Source organism: Trichogramma pretiosum, unplaced genomic scaffold, assembly GCF_000599845.2.
Source record: "Trichogramma pretiosum strain Unisexual culture from Peru unplaced genomic scaffold, Tpre_2.0 scaffold33, whole genome shotgun sequence".
Classification (NCBI taxonomy): Eukaryota; Metazoa; Arthropoda; class Insecta; order Hymenoptera; family Trichogrammatidae; genus Trichogramma; species Trichogramma pretiosum.
Genome location: NW_019641610.1, coordinates 439,860 through 464,908, shown reverse-complemented (window position 1 = coordinate 464,908; position 25,049 = coordinate 439,860). Strand labels below are relative to the sequence as shown.

Sequence of the window (25,049 nt, the reverse complement as noted above, 5' to 3'; positions counted from 1 at the left end):
TTTGTATATCTGCGCGTATGTGTGCGTAAGAAAGAGAGAAGCACAGGAAAGCGTATGCGGCTAACCTATGGCGTCGGAGTGTACAAAGTTGGCTCAGCCGGTCTCTCTCTCTCTCTCTTTCTCTTCTTGTATTCTTCGTTCTTTCAAGGCCGTCGCTGTTCGCATCCTATGCTGCGTGCTTCTCTCGGCTAGCGTTCCCCCCTTTTTCATGCGTTTCCATTGCCTTACCTGCGTGCTACTGCGTTCACCTCGAGCCCGCTTCTAACATGTTTGAATAATAAGAGTAAAGGCATCGTTTCATTCCCAAGCATATAAACAAATAAAAAATTGTAACGATTATTACAGAAAATTTTTTGGAAAAACTTCAAATTAACATCGCCTAAATTGTTGCAGATAAGCCTTCTTATTGAAAAAATTGCGTAGGTTTTCGGAACAAAATGTTCTTATATGGCGAGTTGAGATGATCATTTGCGTATCGCACAAATCTATATCCGCTCTAACCGATAGGCGAAAGAGACTGACATAACCAATGGAAAAAACCAAGACTTCACAATGACTTCACCCACGTTTTGGGCAAAGACCGGTTAAAAAAACACGTGTACGAAGAAGGCAAAAAAAGTTTACAACCCACGTGATTCACTTACTGCATTGGTGTATAAAGCGAACTCTACCCTCCTTGTTTTCGCCGGTGTACACATTGGCAAAAGAGACTCGAGCGCGCGTGCGTTGGCATTTGCATGTGTGCGCGCGTATTTATGTCCGTGTGTGTGTGTGTGTGCGTGTGTGTGTGCAAAAGCGCGTGAGTGTGGGTTGGTTCTTTGCACTACGCAGAGTCAGCACAGACGATTCGTCTTTCTCTGCAATGCCGGAATCCATCCTCCCTCCATTCGCTACATAGTATGAGAGCAGAATCGACGAGGCGTATTCTGCCAAAGCGAACCACGCAGCTGTATTTTATATATAAAAATGTACATGTACATGGGCACACACATGCAGACATTTAAGCACATGCGCATTTTATATAAATACTAGTTGCGCCGAGTATGTTATCTGCGAGTTTCTGAATTAAACTTTTCAGTTCAATGATAGAGTAAATCGGAGTCTTACATTAATTCACTTACATTGATTTTGTCTATTCGTTATAATTTGTTTGATCGTTTCACTGAAATATTGAGAATGACAATTTATAAATATTCGATCGGTAATTGAATATAAAAAAAAAAATAATTAAAAAAAAATACTTTGCAATATATGTTTTTTACCGAATGAAATAAATTATAGATTGTACTAAAATGTAACGTAATAGGAGCTAAAAAATGCATAAGGTATATGGCATACACTCGAGAGAAAGCGGAAGAGGAATCACGCGTGAAAAATTCAGATCTTGACTTTCCGTAATCCGTTTTGCAAGTATACATCGTACATGTATATAAGTAGTTATTCAATACGTTGATACTCGCAAAGATTTTTTCTAAGCTGATACGTGTATGTACTCTATTACACGGCTGACTAAAATTTCATATTGCTAAAAAACGTACTAAAATTAAACGATGTACTACTGATGTCTACTCAGTGCTATGTCAAAAATGTGATATATGTTAAACAAGCTGCGAACAATTTAGACGATTAGATACTAATTTTCATTATCGGTTCAAAAATAAAAAATTATATATTAATTGAAAAACGTATACCACATGTTTAATGATTTATCTAGGAAACCTAATACTGTAGATTTGAGTCTTGTTGAATATTTTGCTAGTTGACCAAAGTTTCCAACCGAGGTGAATCGAGGTCAAAATGTCAAACAGCTGCGTATATCCCGTTGATTTCCCAAGTATATATAAAAGATGAATCAACGTTATTTCAAAGCTACCGTTCTGTTGTCGATCAAAATTTTTTGAGCCATGTGGTGTATATTGCGATAGAAATAAACTGCGTACGAAAAACATGTATTTTGCCAATATAGAAAATCTGAGACGGAAACAGAGCGGCGTGTAGAGCTATCAAGACATCGCGTCAGTCTGCGCTAATACTTCACTTGGAGGCTTTGTCTTTTTTTCCAACTCCTTATTTTCATGTAAAAACACACATTATATCGTGAATTGATATACCAAAAAATAAATGATTGTGCGGCTTAATATGTCAATAAATACACTATTATTCCATGTCGCAGAATTAGTCCCAAAATCATAGTTATGGTTAATACGTGCGCAATTTGCAATCCATGCCATTTAAAATACATTCATTGAGCCGCGTCGCAGGGGGGAAAGAAATATATGAAAGTAGCTCTCTTTCTTTCCGAGCCATTCCCACGGGATAAGATCCTGTATAAGCTAGGATTCCCACGTGCTCGCACTGCTCTGCTCTTCTTCCTTCTTCCGACCTCAGAGCGAGAGAGACGTGTGATTTTTTGTCTGCATGCAGCAGCTTATACTGTGTGGAAAACCGGATAGCTGTTTTCGCTGGATTTTGTGAAAAAGCTTTCTTATTTTGATTAAAAACCTAGCATTTAGTAAATTATCTACCATATAATTATTCATTTGAATTGTGCTTTTTTACAAATAAAATGATTTACGGATTGAAAGTAGGAACTTTTTCTAATTTTTGGAAAACAGATGGGGTTTTTCATGTAATTTTATGATTTGTTAGGACATGCAAATGTCACGTCAAATATAACCACTTTTTATTTTTCAAGTGCTTTTCATTTCGTTGTAAATTTCTGACGAATAAGCGAGTAAGTTTTTTAAGTCTTAGTGGAAAATTATCTGAAAAATCATCTAGAAGTATAAGATGATTAGGTTTATCTGCTTATGCGAGTGAACTGAGATTATTAGCAACTGGTTCGTTCATTGTTTTTTTAAATATCCATAACATTACGGGATAAGTTTTTGTGGTTGTTCTTGTGAGTTATTTCTTTGTTATGGCTTACTCAGCGAGCAATACTCGACTGCAAATCTTTAGAAAACGATAACGGTATTATACTTGAAGTGCAGCTGTATCACTGGACTATTTTTTTACTGCATCGGTATCTTAAAAACCTGATCGTTAATTTTTTTTCGACTTAAAATCCGCTCTCCATAAAAATGATTTTCAAGAAAAAAAATTACCTTAGCGTCGTTATTCAATATATAGCATAGATAGCACTTGTTATCTTATCCTTTTTATCAATGAGGTGATAAAATGTAACGCTATTTTTCGTATTTTTTAAAATAATTTTCCTTTTCAAGCACTGGACGCAGGATCAAAAATATTGTATTTTTTGAATATTTTAAAAATTATGTTCGATTTCATTCGTAAAAAGTGAAGGAGCGAGAGACGCGTGGAGTTGTTCGCGCGTGCACATGTATATCCGTGCGCTCTTCGACAAAACTTGGGTCTAGTGAACATACGCGCTCTATACGTTCTAAACAAGTCACAGAGCGGGTGAGTGAAGCTGGCGCGCACAGAGTGGTGCATATGCCGTTCGTGGCTCCTACATGTGTTGGTTGTATACAGTGCGAGAGAGAACGCCACGACGGTGTGCTTAATCCACGCGAGTCGCGAGTGTATATACGTTATACGAGCAACTTTGCCCGAACTTTGCAGTTGTTCCCTTATATACGTATATCGTACACAGTTGACTTGAGTCGTATAACTTCGATGTACACAATGTCGAGTTTTCGAAATTAATGCACGTGCTCGCTCGTACATAGCGAGAATTTAAACCGATAATGTCTCTCTGCCGTTGGCATTTTTATCTATTACATGTTCTGACGCATACCTATGCGTGTTAATCTTCCTTTCCCTCTCAACTCGCCAAAGTGCGTGCAAACTCTTTCACTCGATAATAATATTCGAGACCGATCGAGGAGCTTTTTCCGTAGCAGCGGCGATCTGCAGGTATCGGTGTATTTGTTCCGTTCTAGCGGGAATACAAACAGTTTCCTCGTAACTCAAACTCGAGCTGTAAACTCAAGGACGCGACTCCTAAGTGATTACGATATACTCGAAAGTGTATCTTCGTCGTTACATACAACGATGACGACGAACGATTTCTTATAAACAGTCGGCTAATATATCGCCGGCACGAGAGTACGCTGCAATTGGCCAAGGTCGTATTACTTACCTAATCACCGATTTTTCACGAATCATCTTGCACAATACGTGGTGGCGTGCAAGCGCACTCATGGCATGCCGATCATGTTTGTACACCTACGCGTTTATGCCTCGCCCGTTGTTGTGTGCTTTTTTGCGAGATTTGCGCGACACGGAATATTCAATATATAGTGGCTAGTTATGTTTATTCTCTACGAAAAAGCTGCAGATGATCGACTTGAGATTCAGAAGCAGACGAGCATTAGTTGATCGATCTTAGGCAAATAGAACTACGGCGATTTGCACGTGCTGCAGCGCGTCATTCAAACAAACAACAAGTGTTAGTATCTATTTAACTTGCAGGTATGTGTAAACATTGTGTACATTTTCTCGCCCGATCGAGACTTTCCGAGCTCTTTTCGCAATCTCACGAGTTCAAGTCGATTTTATAAACCTGCGCGCACACGCGTGCACACACAGACACCCATCCGCGTAGACGAGAAGCTCGCGCTCACTGTATGTACTGTAAATCGCATATGTATGTAGCTCGAGTGAGTAAGAGAGAGAGAGAGAGAGCTTCGGGAGCTCTTGCGGTCGATGTACCGCAGCTTGTGGTACTACCCGCCCTCACGCGCGCGCGTTAACGAGTAGTTACGCCCTATACACGACGATGACGACGACGACGACGACGGCTGACCGGCACGTTTCAAGTGGCTTTGAGTGAGAGAGAGAGAGAGAAACTGACGTTTGTAGCAGTCATTTTCATGGCTGTCTATACCATCGACCTGTATATATAGTCAAGCGACGGCATTTTTGTGGCCGCGTCGGTTTTTTTTTCAGTCCGCACAGTCACAAACTTTTCGCGTTTTATACGTCTAAAAATTTGATTGAATGGTTCATTCATGTAAAGTTATATGAGCTTGTATCCGCATTTTCAACTTATTTTGTATATTTTCTGTTGCGAGCTTTGAGAATTAAAAATATTGATTTTTTTTTTTAATGAGAAAGAAAAAATTTATCAAAAGAAAGGCGAGCTTCCTTCCGCGGGTGTAGACAAGCGCGGCATGTTTCGCGATACAACAAGCTAATCTTCCAACTCACCCGACGACAAATCCAACGAAAGCCTCTCTCAACATTTTACATAGTCTACAACGTACACGGTTTAGTATAAAGAAAATCAGTATAAACGCATGCGTCTCGTTCCCTCTGGCTTGGCGTGCGTGCGCGCGGTCGCGCTATTTTCAATCTCTCCTTTAGTAGCAGAAGCCAGACTAGATCAAAATATGAAACTGAAAAAAGATGAGGATGGATGGCGAGTTATATGTCGTACAGAGGGGAAGGGAACTCGTAGCAACGTGAGTTGAGGAAGTTTTCGACTAAATATAGCATCGATAAAAATATACCCTATTTTGCGTGAGGGGGCGGGTAAGAGGGGAGGAGGTGAGGTGGACTGCGTTGCCGATGCTGTTACTGCTGTTGCTACACCGCTGCTATTCCTGAATTAAATCTCGAACACCCAAAGAGTTTGGCGTACATAATATAATACACAGGTCATGTAGTTTGCGCGCGAGAGAGTCACTGCACGTTCGAGCCGATTAAACTGAATCTTGCGTTTGTTCTTTTTCTACTCGTTTATACCTCGCATATACGCGAGACAGCAGCGATTGTTCCGTGTATGCTGCCACTATCAATGCAGTTAAGGCATTTTTAGAAATGTGTTCCATTGCTTTTATTGACTCTAATTCAATTCGGGTCGATTTGTCATTGTAAACACCAATTGGCAATTAGGTTGAACAATTAAGTGAAGCAGTAGCCCGAAAGACTTGACCGCGCGCGCGTGCAAGCACACATACAATAAGTCTGCAAATCGGACATTAAAGAGAGGGCGATTTTCTCTTGATTAACGTCACTTATGCCAATATATGCGTCGGTATATATACTTGCAGCGCATGCAAATAGTCTCGGTATTAAAATAGTTCCACATAGAGCCCCCACCCGCTCTTATGTGTATATCATAAACATTAATAAACACAGCTTCTGTGATATTACCTATGTGTACGCCGATATTCCTAATTTTGTAATAATTTACAATTTGTTTTAGATTAAATTAAGCCAACAGTAAGAGTCCATTCTTTATTTTACACAAAAAAAATGACGCACGTGTAAACTCGTGTTTTCCATGAATTTTTACATGAGCACAAGTATTTGTATGCATATACGTATTTATATTGTACACACACATGTGCGCGCGCGTATAGCCACATTACGTCGTCGCTGTCATTGACGTTGTCGGCGACGAGTCATTATCGTCGTTATCTTTGTTGTTGCTGCGTTGTTGTTATCATTGCGCAATCACGTCCAGCGATCGCGAGGCCAAGTGCGACGGACGGTGTCATCATTCGCGACTCTGCTCGCACGATCCGACGTTATTGAATTTATATCTTTGCAGATGCAAATACATGCATTCGCACATGTACCGAGCTAATCATGAGCCCGACGTATGCACGTAGTAGAATTCAATATTATCATATCCCATTTTGTATCTTGAAAACGAACGAGTTTAGTAAAAGAATGCATTCAACAAAAAAGTTTTCAAATTATTCAAAGAAAAAGTTGACATTTTTTCTGAATTTTCATATTAATCAAAATCTCGATTAAATAAAAGAATTTGTATTTTCATGTCAAAAGAAGGGAAAAAATTTCCAAATTCGTTTCGATTCAGATCAATATCAATGAATTTTTAAAGTTTTCAATGATATTTTTGAAGCCTTTTTTGAAGCGCCGAATCAGATAAACAGTTCAAGCCTTTTCATTCGCGGTTTTTCTACTATTTTTCCATGTTTTAAAAGAAACCAAAAGCACGTTCAAATTCGATCACTTAACAAATTCTTAGTCTTGCCCATATTTATTCATGTATATTTTATTGATACGTATTCATCATGTGCGAATGTCATTAACTACATACGGATTGCCTTGTGTTCATTAATCAAGCGTATAATATTGGAAGATATTTCTTTCGAGGTCAAGTATTTTGATTGTTTTGGCTCGTGCTCCATTGGATTTTATAATATAAATCTTTGGTTTTTTTGCCTACGTAGTTTGTACTCCTCGGTTACGAATGCTGTATATTTAGAAAAAATTCCGCCACAAAAGAAATACTATAAGTCTCTACCAATAAAGATCGAGAAACGTATATTAGAAGCTCGAAACAAATTACAGGCAAATGTATATTTGAAAGTCTTCCGATGATGTAGCTCGCAAGCTCGTCAATGAATTAGAAAAAAAATGTTTTTTTTTGTAAGGAATACAAATTCCAATGCGTCGTTTATAGCTTACAGTGTTTATAAACAGCGCATTATCTTTTTTTAAAAAATTCGACAAGATACCAATCATTCAATCATTTATTATCATCTAGAGTGTAATTGATAAACTCGTTACATATTTAATACAATTTTTAAGGCTTCATACAAACGATCTCGAAGACAGGTTAATAAATATCCCGAAACGTTTCAACGAGTCAAAAGTAGTATTGTTGTGCTGATAAACAAATCAATTAAGAGTCTCCTCGAGCGATGAAAACATTCGTCACTTCTAGTTCTCTTGAATACAGTTGTATTTTCATAAGATGTACAGAGAAATATTATGAATGTTTGATGTATGTGGCAGCAAATGCACTTTACCGCGACGATAAGTGGCCTAAAGTAGACATCGCCTCGGCGCCAAACGCACGTGTGTGCACCTTATTTTGCAGTCGATGCAGCATGAGCAGCGGCGTCGGTCGCAGAGCTTCTATGTGAGCGCGCGTCATTTTGTAGCTGCCGCTTTATATTATATGCTGTATAGTGCATATGTATACTCGCGAGCCAAGAGCACATGCTGCAGCAGCTCTTACTTGGTGTGTAGACTCCGCACAGTTTCGAGCGGCGCAGGCGCGCTAGTTGCGTAAACTTGCTCTCCGACTGGTGCATTTCGCGCTCATGTTGCGAGCTTCAATCTCGGTTGGCTTGCACGTGTATATACCTATATATCGATTTGATGAATAATCATTGGACTTTATTATATTTCTTGTAGCTGCGTGCCACGATTGTTAGACTTTTGTACACTAGTTTTTTTTGTATAGAAAATTCTTTCTAGCCCGTACATTGCTGTTAAATATTTACCGATTTTTTCAAGTAATATTAGTTTAAAGCTTACAGAATCAGCAAAAAGCTTAACGATCGTCGGCCTAAATTAAATTTTGGAAGTATTAAAATCATTGCTTTAGATAAAGACACAATTCGAATGAAACATGCACATGGAGAATATGTAGTCATATATATATCTATCTATCGTTACCTTGGTGTCGGCGCCGTTTAGTATGTGTGTGAGCGAGTATATATATCTAATACGTGTGTTTATATTCGCATCGTCACGCGTGCAGCCGCCGCGGCAGTCGCAATTGCAGCCTCGCCGTCGCCGACACCGACGCTTTATTTTTAGACGTTTTCCGAAGCTTAGTATTAGGCAAGACGCCGCCGAGCTGTTGCTGCGTCTATATTATACTTGCACACGCAGGCGCGCTAAATGATAAAGCGAGCAAACGAATCCAACGGAAAACGAGAAATTTTATTGTTTCGCAAGAGCGTCGCAGCAGCGCGGTAAATTTTCTTTCAGCAAGGTGCACGCGCGTGGCATTGTGTTGCACGTTGCCATTGTAAAGAATTATCAATCGACGCCGAGGACGATAACTCGCTCGCAAAACTTGTTTCGATAAACGCTTCGCTGGACTTGTGGCATATTATGCGCGCGTAATATTATTTCACTGCTATGTACGATTTTCTTTATACATTAAGCCGGTCGATTCTGCTAGTCGTGTAACTATAATTTAATTATTACCCCGGATATCCCGTAAATTATATGAATCGATAGTTAATTAACTCGAATAAATTCAGATAGATAACCAAAACATCGATGAATCGATCCAAAAGAACATTACTCAAGCGAGTTCGCACGGATGGCGAATTTCTTTTCTCCTCTCAAAGTCGAGAATCGTATTGATTCACGCTCTGAAACAAACACAAAGTGTGTTTACCTTATCGAATGTAAAGTATATGTTCTCTTTTCGTCACAGCAAGTTATAGATTTCGATGCAAAGCAGTTATGCTCACGCGCGTGTGTGCGCCACTCTTTCGCGCTGACGTATAGGCAGCTCGCGCGTTAGTATAGGTCTGACCGCGCGACGTATCGCGTGCCTCGAGTATATATTGCCGATCTCGACGCCCGCGTATAGTATACAGCTACTGTGCATGCACAAGCAAGTATATATTACTAACAACAGTATATATATATATAACTCGCGCGCCACCAGACGCTTATGAATTTATGAGGTACCGTCAATCACGATCGACGATGTCCAAACATTTCGGATGCTCGATTTTCTAATGTACATACACGCTTCGAGTTTATTGATACATTAGATGATATTATCATATTCGGCTAAGGAAATACGTCCTGCGATTGCTTGGGTGTCTTTTTGCTCGTTAAATTTAGATCGATGCTCTTGCAAATTGAAGTGCCTGCATAAAGTTATCGTCGATTAATTATTGACGAAAATTCCAATAGGTTACGTTAGCATCTTACACGATCCCCTCCTTTCGCGTGTATTCGAATTATTTCCTAGAGTAAAAAGCATCTGCGGGTATGCCGTCCGACGAATGACGTTGAACAAATTTTTCAACCTATCAAAATATCAATCACTGGCTTCGATAAATAATCACACTTGACGACAAAGTATTAAAGCGCAAATATAATTGATAGTTGTTAGGACAGTCATCGGTTATTATTTATGTCGCGTTGAATTACAAATACGTTTATCCTGGCTGGGAAACACGAGTAAAATATTACCAATTGAAATGACGCAGACAATTTTCAACTAATTAAAAAGCAGTTCATCGAAGTCATCGCGTACACATTTGTGTTAATGCATTATTCAAATGGTGCCGGAAGATTTTTCAAACTTGCTTATGTACAAAGAAAGTGAAAGGTTTCGTTTTCCCTATTTTTTGTTTCTGCTCGTTTAACGCAATTCTTACGGGATGTATTTTTAATATGGATACATTGAATTAAAAAAGAGGGTAGGCGTGAGAAAAATACACTCACAAGAAATAGAAAAACAAAAAAAAAAATACATTTGATTATCTTTTCTTTATTTTTCTTTCGAAAAAAGTGATTGTGTGTTATCGCAGAGTTATCATTTTACGATTGCTTGGCAGTATGCAAATTTTTTATGTACATCCTTTTTCATTCACCGAAAGATCATAAATCCATAAAAATTATGAATTTAGCACCTCACTGAAATGCTTGACATAAAAATACAGATGTAATCGCCATTTGATTCAAGAAAATAAGCGTTAAATTGCGTTTACATCCTCGCGCGTAAAAAAAAATGACAAGCTATCATAATTATGCATTGTTAAGTATCACTTGTGTTAAAACATAATGTCCTGCTCTCATACGATAGCGTTTTTCAGTAAAAAAATCAAAAAATGAAATAAAAATGTATACACATATTATAACATTACAGTCAAGCATACATGTGTCCAATTAAACGGATGCAGTCAATTAACTAAAACTGTTGAGCAATTATCTCGCTGTTTTACCTCTATCAATTACCTTATCAAAAATATATCAATACACACATATACATGTACTGCGATGCTTTGCACACTAGTCATAGTTGGACATTCTACAAATTATGCATACGTATAGTCAATTATGAATACACATTTGATGCAAACATTGCACTTACCTATCTTTTTCAAAATTCTACAAGCGAAATTGGTGACAGACAAAATCTCAAACATTCGATGGCCCACTTGAACTTTATGAGTTCATCTTAACGACACAAATGGTGTTTATATACGAATTCAATTATATACGAATTACTTGAATATTGTATTTATTCTTGATTTATTTATTTGTTTCAGGTAAGCATTTATGTTCAAAATCACAGTCATGCATATAAAAAAACGTTGCACTATTGAATCGATAATTAGGTAAGTAGTTATTCTTCGCGGGGTCAAATTATCTCATTTCTGGAGCATTGGCATAAAAAAACGAAATTTTCTTGGAAAGGTAATAGATACAATCAGTTATAAGCTTTCTTTACGCTCCGCATAAAATTTTCACGTTTCGTTCCAAGTTTTCATTTATGTAAACATGCAAGCTCGAGTTGAGTAGTATGATTTTACAGCGTTGAGCTGTCGATTATAATAAGATACACGCAGACTCTAAATGATCAAGCACAACTTGTACTTTGTTAGGGACTCATAGACAATTTGTATTTTTTGAAGTTTAGATTCTAATCTCCATTTGTGAATGCAACCGGGCGGTAGGTATTAAAGTACAATGTTATAAATGTAACAGATATTTTGTGTAAGTCAATTCCTATGAAGCAAAAAAAATTTGGATAAAATTTTAATCAGTTTTTTACGGCGTCACTTGACTCGGATTATTATTTCTGCTTTGGAGCTCGTTACTTTTAATCTATCTTTATCTTCTTCTTTTGCGGAACTTGCGCGCATATCCATTTACTGCCTGGTTTCCTCCTTACGTGATTCCATGGCTTGCTCATAAATGCACATGTATACCAGCTTTGGCGGATATATATGAGCAGTTTTTTCATATATGTACAACTTTTGTGCGGGGGGTTCTCGGATCTGCCCCAAAATTTAGTATGTTATTTAGGTATGTGAAAATAGCCTTCAGGTAAATTTTTAGCCCTCTAGGGGCCTTAGGGCCCAAATTTGGGCCCCTCGAAGGTCCAAAAATAGCCGTTTTTACCTATTTTTGCGTATTATTCAAATATTTGTAACTCGGGCACCGGTGCATATTTTTTAACTCTGAGGGTCGCATTTTTTAGGTCAAGACATGTACTTTTCGTAAAAAAATTATGTAGAGCTCGATAGACCAACCCCCGGTTATGGGGGGGCAATGAAGGGGGATGAAAAATCGCAAAATTGACGTTTTTTAGCTTTTTTTGAATTGATGCAGAAGGCGACTGGATTGACGTATTTACTTTTGCAACGTCTCATTTTAAAGGTATTTTTATTACCTTTAAATTGCCGTGCGCAGAATTAAGATTGGTTCAAAAACGACGGAGATAGAGCTGTTTAAAGGTGTCAACATTATGAAAAAAGGCGTTTTTTCGAGATTTCGATAAGCTGTAACTTTTTTCTAGTAACATGAATCTCTTTGAAATTTTATGTGAAAGTAGTTGATTACATGTAGTTTGAAGCCATGTAGGTAAGGATCTTGGTATTTGCCTCTATAACCGAAAACGAGGCCCCCGAAATCCGGCACTTTAGCCCTTATATAGGCAAAATACATGTTAAATTGGGCGGCAAAACTATTTGGTAACTCCTGAAATTATCGCAAAATAAACATAAAAAAAAAATCAAAAACCCCATATTAAACGTATTTTTCGACGAGGAATCCAATGGTAACCTCGAATTTGACCTTGAACATAACCTCTAAACTATAGCGAACCAAAATTGATTTTTCGCACGGTGACCCCCTTTTTTTATTTCAGATTTGAAAAGAGCGGAAAATTTCACGTTCAAATACATATTTCGTTTTTTTTTTCAAGGTAATTTTAAGGGCCCCACAGATCAAGAATAAACTCTTTGGCTGAGTTTAATATTAGTTTTAATGGAGCCTTCATTTTCAAACTGTGGGGCCCTTAAAATTACCTTGAAAAAAAAAACGAAATATGTATTTGAACGTGAAATTTTCCGCTCTTTTCAAATCTGAAATAAAAAAAGGGGGTCACCGTGCGAAAAATCAATTTTGGTTCGCTATAGTTTAGAGGTTATGTTCAAGGTCAAATTCGAGGTTACCATTGGATTCCTCGTCGAAAAATACGTTTAATATGGGGTTTTTGATTTTTTTTTTATGTTTATTTTGCGATAATTTCAGGAGTTACCAAATAGTTTTGCCGCCCAATTTAACATGTATTTTGCCTATATAAGGGCTAAAGTGCCGGATTTCGGGGGCCTCGTTTTCGGTTATAGAGGCAAATACCAAGATCCTTACCTACATGGCTTCAAACTACATGTAATCAACTACTTTCACATAAAATTTCAAAGAGATTCATGTTACTAGAAAAAAGTTACAGCTTATCGAAATCTCGAAAAAACGCCTTTTTTCATAATGTTGACACCTTTAAACAGCTCTATCTCCGTCGTTTTTGAACCAATCTTAATTCTGCGCACGGCAATTTAAAGGTAATAAAAATACCTTTAAAATGAGACGTTGCAAAAGTAAATACGTCAATCCAGTCGCCTTCTGCATCAATTCAAAAAAAGCTAAAAAACGTCAATTTTGCGATTTTTCATCCCCCTTCATTGCCCCCCCATAACCGGGGGTTGGTCTATCGAGCTCTACATAATTTTTTTACGAAAAGTACATGTCTTGACCTAAAAAATGCGACCCTCAGAGTTAAAAAATATGCACCGGTGCCCGAGTTACAAATATTTGAATAATACGCAAAAATAGGTAAAAACGGCTATTTTTGGACCTTCGAGGGGCCCAAATTTGGGCCTTAAGGCCCCTAGAGGGCTAAAAATTTACCTGAAGGCTATTTTCACATACCCAAATAACATACTAAATTTTGGGGCAGATCCGAGAACGCCCCGCACAAAAGTTGTACATATATGAAAAAACTGCTCATATACATATGAAATATATATAATTTTCGTTCACGCTAGCTGTTCTATTATTATTGTCTGCGTCACGGATTTCCATTTAATTTCAATGCGTATATTTTCGAAATAGGCGTACGAGCGCAGTGGACTGTATGCCAGTTATTTCTAGCTGAAATTCGTGAAAAAGTAGCTCGATTGTAGCATATTCATACGATGATGTATAACTTATTTCACCTCGTGCGAATACATCCATTCGTCTTTTGAGAAATCAACAGCTGCCTATGCAGGGACTAATTGTCGCTCGTTGAGAGAAAATCAATTTCGACGCGCGTTGGCGGCAGCGTACGCACAAGCAAAAAACCGGAGCACTGGCTGTTTTTCTAGACTCACGTTAAAGGCATAATTAACGGTTCGATCGTCGATGGCATCGATGCACGGGTGGCTCGGATGTAGGTATACATACGATCGAGCCCGAGCATGGCTGGATTCCATAATGCGCGTGCTTGTTTGCACTTGATTATTTACAATGCAGCAGGCGTACGGGAATCTTTAATGAAGACGCTTCAGCTGCGTACGCGTACATACGCATGCTTTTTATTCGTTTTCAATTTCTTCGTCGATCGCGAGGTGCTCCGTGCAGATCTCGAGCTTAATTAGTCGCATATGGAGTGCACGACGCGCCATGCGCCAGCCAGCCAACCAGTAATTTGTATCGTCCGCACAGCTTCGAACGAAACGTGCCGAGTTTCTGACATTGCGTCTTTGGTACACGCACGAGACGATACTTCCTGCCGGACTCCAGTTATTGGACGATCGGGTTTTTTTGTCTAACTTTGACTAAGCGAAGATTGAACTTTGAGAAATCTGGCGGGGACAAAGACATTTTTCATAAAAAAATTCTTATGTGAAATAATTTCTATATTAGGGGCATATAGGGAAGGTGCACCTATTACTGTGCCTGTCTGTATTACTGGATTTTAACATGTAATCAAATGTCCAGTAATAGGGTCATTGAAGGTTATGTCTTGGGAATGGTAATATGCGTTTTTACCCTATAGGAGATAGGAGATGTAGAAGTTGTTAAGATGAATATAGGTTAGCAATGATCCAGTCCCCTTTGCGAGAAGATAGTGTGGTCGTATGCGATGAGTATTGATTGTCACAGCTGCTCCGTGTATAAGTATACAATACACGACGTTATGTAAAAAAAGCCATCAATGCGTGTGCAAGTTGGCAAAAACCGGTACAGCGTCAAAGGTCGCACGCGTCACCTTTTTCTACCCGTGTACATAAACGTAATGCATAACCTTTACTGTGCAACGGAGATTGGAGATCAGTGCACACCATGCGCTTGTGCAGGGGTTTGTAATACACTCGGACTACATATACATACAATAATGTAAAATGTGCTGTTTTCTGTGCGAAAGCCCCCTCGAGGCGCGCTTCAAATTTGGGCGCGAAATCATTAAAGAGAAAAAATCGATCAATCGTATTAGTCTACTACAGTAGCTCGCGGGTAACAAATTAATCGTTATTTTGTTTGGTCGAGTATATTTGAAAATATACCTCCACGCGATAAGCTATCGTTTTATCAACAATTACAGTGTATCATTTTTAATGATCTTCAAACTATACAAAATCTAAATATTTCGAGTCAAAAATTATAAGCACGTCTAGTTCAATAATACAATAATTATATTCATTTTCATTATTTTTCTCATAACGTTTCTTGCATTTGTCGTGGCTTTTCCACAGCTGCAGTACAGCATATAATACTCGAAGGTATGCGACAGTTCGCGGACTTACTAGTTCTGTTTGAGACTAAAATAATTTTGGCACATCTTGTCTGAAACTAAATTGTTTTCTGTAATTTCAAAGTGCGCTTCCCTTGCTAGTCAGCATGACCTTTCACGATGGATACTCCAAGACTCATGGATCTTTTTCAAATTTATCTAATTGTATTGTCTGAGAGTAAACCTTTAAGAAATTCTATGAAAAAATTAACATTCTGATTAGATCGTCTGTAAGATATAGGTCAATAACCTTTCACTATAACTCACCTTTTTAAACGATTACATCGGTTATTTTATCACGATAATAAAACCAAGATTTAATCTGGAGAAAAAAAGTTGGCCATAAAAAGAACTTTTATTTTTGAACCAACTTAGTAAGTTGAAACCGTGATTAGTCGATAGTTTTCGATTTAGTTGTTAAGTTAAGCCACAACTAAAATGTCATCGTATTATTACCATTTTAACTATTATTAAAAGTATTGAGTTAATAAAAGTATTTTTATCTTGATGGTTAAAGGTAAAAACTTTAGAAAATACTTTTCAATATGAAAACATGGAGAATTGAGTCAACTATTAGTCGAACGGATAGCAATCATTGACGTTGGCCACAGCATAAAGGAAGCTACGTTAGATAAGAGGTTTTGCTCGCGACTGTATAACTTATACAAACGTCGTTGCTCGAGTCACACTGCGAGAAGCGCAATTAGGGAAAGAGTCGGCGCAAAACAGAGTGACATTAATGCGCAATAAATTAGTAGCCTCCCACACGAGTAAACTCTCAAGCTTTCGACCGCTCGCTAATACTTTACATCGTCACGCATGTATAGTCGCGCGCATTATAACTATGTATACGCACGTGCGCGGCTGCAATCAGTCACGAACAAACTTTGTACGCAGCACGAGCCGCGGAGCTTTTTTTCTCCTTTTTTTTCACTGCAGTTCGTCTCGTATAAAGTTCACACTCGCATACACGAATCGTAGTGTAGATCACTTATACCTACAACGTAGCCGCAATGCTTTCTCTCTCGCTCGCGTGTTTTGACTTTGACTTTTACTTTTATTCGGCACACTTGTACCGTCTCGACTTTGGCTTCTTATCCTCTCGTTCAACGAGCAATTAATCGGCTATGGTATTTTATCGACTCGATTTACCAAGTGCGGGGATACACATTTTCTACCCTGCGTTCCTGCTTATACGTATTTCACTTTTTTTCAGTGATGATAGAATCGGAGATTGGGGGATAAAAGAGATCTTGAGAACAGTATACCCCAATGAGTTTTATTCGTCTTAAATGAAATCCCTCATACATGTATCTAGGTGAATTCTTTTTTGTCGTCGTGTTAACGCGACTATGACAGAAAGAAAAATGAATCGCAAAAGTGTGAATAGGTATTCTCGTATTGTCTTGTGTACACATTGCTTGATTATATTACTGACATACATACGAGGACTTCTTCGTACGACATATACACGTGTATCCACGTGACGCCGACCTCATGAGAGATGTATTCGTTCCAAAAGCATTCGTTCCGCGTGCCTACGAATTGAATCGACCTGCATACGCACGCACTTTACCGCATGTCTATTCGCAAGCTCACCGCACCTCATCCTACACGTGCGGTATAAAAGTAGCTTTGTTACTAAGACTTTTTTGTCGCATCAAGTGCCTCAGGCTTTTTCACTCTAACGTTTCTTGTTTATTGGCAATTAATCGCATGCTCAATTCTTATCTGCAGCCAAGTTCGCACTTCTGTGATCCTTATGGTTACCAACAATATTTGGCATTGATATAGGCGATTGCTGTTATTTATTTATTATTATTATTATTATTATTATTATTGTTATTATTATTATAATTATGATTCAATGAAAATATTCAAGGTCTTGTATCTTGTATAATTTTGAGCAAATATCAAGCTGTAGAAGCAGCTTTGTACACGAGCTGAAAAAACTCGCAAAACAAAGTGGCTTTCCGACCGAAGCGTTCGACCCCTCGTTCTCATATAAGCCTCCTTCTCTTTATCACCATTTCTGTATACGTGTGTGTATTTGTGTCCATGTGCGCGTATGTGTGCATATCCCTCGCACTTGTACCGTACCTTTTCATTCGTATTATACGCACTTTTTATCCTTCTCACCCCTAGTCTGTCAGTTGGACAACCGTCTGTCTTACTTTCTCTTCATGAGTGTGTACCAGTAAACGCGCGTATAAAGAGTGAAAGAAGGAGAGCAAGAGTTGAAAACGGATGTTCATTGCATTTGTATATGTATTACTTAAAAGAGCGATTACACGAGTCATTAAGATGTTTAAAGGATTGCGCAAGATTATGATGTATTTAGGCAGACATTGTGCATGTTACATACAAGTACATAATGTATACAATGCAGATAGTGCTCGAATACACTGAACGAACTATATAAAAAAGGGTGTGAGCATTAAAAAAGATCTTTTTGAAAGATTGAGACATTGCGTTTTATCAAGTGTGGCTACTGGTCGACGGTCGTATATGCCGTGTACCTCACGCAATTTTCTAACTAAACTCACCTGATTTTTATCCTCGACTATTAGATACTTGCAGTAATGAATTTAACTATAAGTATTGATAATAATCAATGCGCAGGTCCTGCGTAATTATCAATAGACAATATCTGCTACTAAATGTAGCCATAGGCCGCGATAAAGCAGCCTAGACTTATTGATATTTTCCTTGGTGAGGAGATCCATACATCCTATAGCGCTGCACAATTTTGTACGTATATAAGAGCACGTGCAGCTTAGGTCGCGGGGAGTAGCTATACTGCTCCCCCACCATATTTCGTGCTGCATACGAATGTCGACCCCTATGATTTTGCCCTTCGAGGAGATCTAGACGTCTCCGACGTCGACGATTGATTTTGCAGTACAGGCTCTGTGAATAAACGCACATGTAACACACGCGCAGAGAAAGACGCACACATAGCGACGATCGGCGCCCTACATCATCGAGGGATATAGATCGACTAGCCACGTGGCCACGCTCTGAGGCTTTGTATTCCATAAAAGCGCTTGCCCAGTACTTTTGTACAATATTGCTGACGTTAGATTTATTTTTGCTATAAGTACACGACATTTCTGAGCTACGATTTCAGTAGTTATCGTGCCAACTTGTGTGCTTTACGAACACGAAATCAATGATCGGCCAATAAGAGTCCCCCGGGCATTATCGCACACGATTGGAAAATTGATAGATTTGGTCGATGGCGATTTTTCCATGATTAAAATCGCCAGCCTAACTAGATTGTTGTGCAAGGCTGCACGTGCTCGGTCTTCGCGCTACGCGTTACCATATAATGCACCAATCTTTCCACGGCGTGGGTGTCTACGTAGCTCGACATATCGTGCACTCTAGCGGCTCTGCGAACTTGCGAGATCTGCCCCCGCGATGCCTACACACGCCCAACCCGTTGACTGGTTTTACGTCGCTCGAACTCGGCGCGAACGATGCATTTTGATCTACTACAAAATCGATATACATTTATACAGATTCCCAAGATTTACCGACTTAATAATGGCGCTATTCATGTCTATAATTACGCACTCATATACATGGCTGACGAGATGTTTTAAGCATTGAGATTGGATTTCCGCAAGCTTCGCAATGTTTCATAGCGATATCGTGTCGCAAGAGTCGCCGCTCGCAAAAATCCTTCGGCACACATTTTGACACATTTATTCCCGTGTGTAACTATCTTACTTTTTATGGTATCGCCATCGTGTACACACATATACAATATACAAACAGTATAGTATACCGCAATTCCTACTTATATGTATTGACTTTTTTCACCAGAGAGCGAGAAAGTTCGTCATGCTTCTGAGCACACGCCTCCTCTCTGCCTGTCTCTTTTCCTCTCGCTCACGTGTGCGTGCACCGGTGAAATGCGGGCGAAAAGTTTTTTGTCGTTCTTCGCGTATGAGTGTGCCATAACGCACGCGCGCATTTACATGCCTATTGATGAAGAAATTTACGTCGTACGTACAATTCGTACAGATATAACGCGCAGAACCCATTCAATACCGGAACTCTTAACGATTCACTCGCCTGAAAACGTTCAACTAGGCCTGCTCGCGCTCTATGCAGTATAAGCTCATGAAGAATTTTCGCTCCGATTTGAGACTTGGTTATCTAGGCCGAATAAATAGATACGGTTGCATCTATATCTTATCGAGACAAAATCAATATTTCTATATTGGAACTATGAACTAGTTGTTGCTGCGTGAGATTTTGTTCTCTGCATTAGTTGAAAATCAAAAGTTTCCATTGACCTAAAAGCTTTTGTAAAACTCTTTTGCATTGATACGTGCAAGGGTACTGTTAAGCTAATTATTAGGTTTACTTCATCATTAAAGCTACTTGAAGTACTTGAAGCTTACTATGTGCAAGCTTTTAAATGAAAAGTTACGGTAATTTGTCAAAATTGCTCGAGCGCGGTCAAATTTTTTCATCTCGTTTACCTTAACAACAGCTCGCGACAATAGCTTTTGTCTCATTTACTCGGTATATAAATTAATAATTCTGCTTTTTCTTTCAAGTTCGTCAGATTTTTGTTCATACGTAATAGCTTTTAGCGTATTTTATTTGACGCACATAAAAAGAATTCTTTAGTCTGCTACGCACAGTTGACTGTTCGTCTTTTTTCCCTTTTTTTCTCTCTCTCTCTCTCTCTCTCTCTCTCTCCCGATATGAAAGAATCAAAGCGCGTTTGAGACCTTTGAAAAACGTTCGCATACGCAGTCATACGAGTGCCTGCCACATGTATCCTACAAAAAAAGCATAATAACTGTACACGCTTGTGGAGATACTATACACAGTGGCTCCGTTAAGAATTTGAACGCACAATTTCGAATAATTTTAATCTATTAAGCATTTGAGTGCAGCATCATGTTATACTTGCAGTCACACTAGTAAATGAACCATCTGCATACGTAGAGACGAATGATAAGGGAATTTTTCGCGTAAAAAACCGGTTGATTTAAAACTCAATTTTACCCAAAGGCAAAAGCACAGAACTATTCAAAATTGGCTCTTGGCCGCCGAAGTAAATAAATAATAAAAATAAAGGTATTGTTGAGCTGGAATAAGGTGGCGAGTATATTATCTCGCAAAAATCTCTCGTTTGCGTGCCCGCGAATCCCGGCGTGTCAATACTGCCCCTTTCTATACGCACAGCTTGCACACACTCACACACGTACACGTGCATGTATATTTATACTTATGCACGCGCTTACACTAACACAGACTCATACCGAGTAGTGGTAAGCATACGTACTTACACGTAGCTTTCATCAATGCGCGCACATATATACACATGTATACGCGCGCGCAGAGGCAAGCGCGAACGGGAGAGAGAGAGAGAGAGAGCTAAAATTTGCATATATTTGCACGACTCGCGCACGCACCGTACCTATGTATATACGTATATGTGTATACGGTATAATAGGCACATATATATGCTCATGGGGCGAGCGCGATGAGAGAAAGAGAGAGAGAGAGTGAGAGAGAGAGAGAGACGAAGCGAGAGCTGTGGCAGCGTTGGTGGTGGTAGAAGCATTGATCGCACCAGGGGTTCCGCTGCTGCTGCTAACAACCCAACCCCCATGGAATTGATGAAGCGCCTGCGCAGAATCTGCAGAGCAGTAACAGTGGTTCTCCATCGGTTGCCGCGATCTCGCTTTGGTATAATAGTGAATGCGAGCAGTGTGTGTGTGTGTGTGTGTGTGTGTGTGTGCGTGTGTGTATGTGCAAGAGAGAGAGAGAGAGAGAGAGAAAGCGAGCAAATGCGAAAGAAGGATGTTGCAGAAGTGGCAGTAGCAGCAGCTGGCTGGTGGCTGGTCAGCTGATCGAGGCCTCTCGCACGTGCGTTAAAACCGCGACTTCAAGACTTTGGCCGTTAAATCATACACATTATTCTCACTCCACACCACTACTGCAGTCGTTTTTTTACTGTGAATGACGATCCGGGCTGGACCGAGGCGAAATCGGTACCGATTGCCCAACCGGATCGTGTGCGGGGCGGTGAAAATGTAAGGTTCCAGGTTTCGTTTCATGTGACGCTGTAACGATTTTAAAATAAAAATACTACCTGTACCCTCACGTATTTTCTGTACTCGGTCACATTGAAATTGCAGAGCTACTGCGAATTCGATATAAATTTCTTCGCGAATTTCTACGTTGATTGAGATATTAAATAAATCTCGTATTGTCAAGTTCATCGTTCGTTGTTGTTGATGATTTCGAGTAAACGAACAATACTCATCGTTGAACGATTAATTAAGCGATGGCTCGATGAAATCCTCGTATTTCTCGAGATGCGCGGCTGCTTCTTGAAAAACTGCTACTACGACGATACGTCACTCGGGCGTTAATTGAGTAATCGAATCAATCAATTGCGAAAAAATAAAAGCAAAGGCGAAAAAAAAACATGTGTGGCAGTGGCGCTGCTTAACTTTCTCTCGATTCGCGTGCGCGGAAACTCGTGTAGCGAGTCGTTGCCCGTTGTCGCAGAACGAATATGTGGAGCAAAAAGCTCCCGTGCTGCCGTGGCCATCATTCACAGCCGCGCTGTTCTCTCTTTCTCTTAGTCGGATCGTCGCCGCGCGCGTACACACGCTTAACTTTCCGATCACGCGGCGCTCGTTCGTCTTCGTTTGACTTTTTCGCGCACATGTTTACTGTTTCTTGCACACACGTTCACACACGTTCACCCACATAGCTGTCCGTAGGTAGTCTACGCACCGAGTACTCTATAGGTAGATCTTTATGTATACTCCCAACGGTGCCACTGCATCGCGTCGATGTCTGGCGAGCTCGTTGCAGCAACTATACGATGACATTGAATTTTGCCTACTTTTCCCCCGAGCTTGGCCCGGCTATACGTTCCGAGAGAAGAGAGAAAGGCGTGTTTCTAGCCGTACTCGCATTGGCAGTTCTCTTCGGGCACCTAAGCTTCTATAACGTAAAGAGCTCAGAATGCCGAGAAAACATTCGGACTCTCGCGCAAAGCTCGTACGTACTGGCCGAATCCGATTGAATTGTCACCGGCTGCTGCAATCCTTCTCTTTTTCCATTCAATTTCATTTGCCATGCCGATCGTAAATACATTTCCTTTCCTTCCATCGCACAAGCAGTCGATGTCGTACGTTAAACAATAAAGCATCGCAACCGAAGTAAGCTCGGATTGTCGTTGTCGTTGTAAAAAGGGGCAAAAACAACGACTTTGCACGCGTCCGCGCGTATAAAAAGCAAAATGCAGTGTACGTTTTGATTCATGGTCGCGTGTGCGCAGTAGTGAGCGCGCACGACTCCTCGCAACGTGGCGAATGGCTCTTAAACGAGTTCGGAGTAGATTAGCGTAATTGACAAATAGAGACTTGGACGCCCGCTCGCTCGTTCTGCAGTTAAAGCGAGGTCAAGTGTCAAAGTTTGGAGGCTATGTAAGCTGCGCCGCGTCGACGTATATACTCGGACTTGTTGCTCTTTACTTTGTATGTATATTCTTCATTAAGTCAAAGATGAAGTTTCATCGACTCGCACAAGTCCCACGATGTGCGATCGACCTACATTTTTCAATGTTATGTAATCTGACGACTTGACTAATTGCTTTCTCTGAATATGTCCATTGTGCGAGCAATCAAAACTAGCAACATTTGCTTTTCTTTTATTGTATTGAGCGCAATGTTTGACGATCTTTTTGTATTTTCACCTTTATGCGTTTTTAAACTCAGTATCAAGTGTAAAGCTACAAAATAACTTGTGAACTTGTTATCGATGAGTGCAATTGAATTGAATTGTATTATTTTGCCATTACCATGGTTGCCTAAACCATATAAAAACAGATTTCTTCATTACGCGCTGAACGTCAAGCTCAATTTTGCTAATGTAAAACCAAAAGTAATAGTATAAAGTATACCTCACTAATAAAATACTGAAAACCCATGATTAGTTTTAAATATCCTAAGCATCAGGACAAGTATGCATCCACACGTGTAGTACGTTCAGAGAGTTACAAAGCCAAACCGCACACCACGCCAACCAGCTTGGCGTGCGGCACAAACAATCACACACAGTCGTGCTTCGCTGGCCCCGCAGTCGCGTCCAAAGCTCCGAAAGCTTTCATTTCGCGAAAACGATCATATTAATCTTTACTGACGGCAGCTTTAATAATCAGAGAAATCGCTATCTTGAACTCACGGCTACTTGACTAAATTATTACAGACGCGCCATACGTTCAAAGCGAATTCGTACAGGAGTTTTGCCTCATCGCCAATGTATGCGTCTTCATACGTAACGTACGGTGTGTCGAAAGATAAGGAAGGCGTCTTTCGCTGCGCGTATACTTGTCATTGAGCTTGTATATATGTATGTTTGCAGACATGCTATATGGTCGCGCACCGCGGCAGCTATTCGTTAATTTATAGGCCTGCAGCTAGCGAACCGGTACACAGGCTCGCGCGCCATTATTTATATCGTTTTTTTTTAGGATGCAACGATTGTAAACTGTGAGAAAATGTGTCGGATGGCTCCTTGCAATCGCGTCTTTTGGGTCGTTTTGCTTATCCGCGCGAGCTTCTCTAAAAATAGCTCGCGGGTCAATTGCGTCTATGGATTTATGACTTATGCTAATGCTCCTCAAAGATTATTTAATGTATGCGCATTAATTATTACTATAAACAGCAGTTTGTCGTCGATGCAAACTGCATTATTATAATGGGCGCGTGTGCGTGTGTATCGATGAGTGGTATTAAGATGAATTGTTCTGCTTTATCATAATCGTGTGCATATGTGTGTTGTTTGTAAATACTCACGGACGCACGTACACTTGCACAACTGCGTATAGGTTTCTATGTAAATGAGTGTCAGTGTTATGATTTGTGTCACTCCTGTACGCAAGCTATAATTCTCTCGCGGCTCAGCGTCAATCTCTCCACTAATCCATTATATATAATATCGACTCAAGTGTCCATATCATCAATCTTCATGCCCATTAACGTTGATCGGTCCAATGTGTGAGTGAAATATTTATTGTTTCGAAGACACGTGAGTGAATGTGTTCATATTCTGTTTATTTAACTGAAAGCTCGATGCACAATCATACGACAAGAAAAAATTTCTTTGCAACTAATGTTTCAATTATTGATTACGTGCCACGATGAATTTTTAGACGATTGGTTTGGGTAAAAATGCGAGCCAATATTACAGATTGCTATGCATTAAAAAAGTATCGTTTTAATAGTACTAGTATTTAAATTCCTCTTTACATTATAGCAATCTTTTTACATTGGGGAGATGTTATTTACAAAGTTTATGTTTACATTTGAGTTAAATTTTAAGTAATTTTTACACAGTATTAAAAAGTGGCCAGGTTTCTATCTGAAATTGCACGAGTGTAAAAATAATGAATAACACAGACGATCAATTGTACAATACATTCTAGTCATACGAGTTTTTTACATGCATA

At 39.5% G+C, this 25,049-nt stretch overlaps 1 protein-coding gene across 8 annotated transcripts in view; it reads left to right on the top strand.

Annotated features, from left to right (window-relative positions):
• LOC106649017 (LIM domain-binding protein 2-like) overlaps nt 1–25,049 on the top strand; it is an 88,960-nt gene that overhangs the window by 47,606 nt on the left and 16,305 nt on the right. The gene's annotated exons all lie outside the window — the stretch shown is intronic.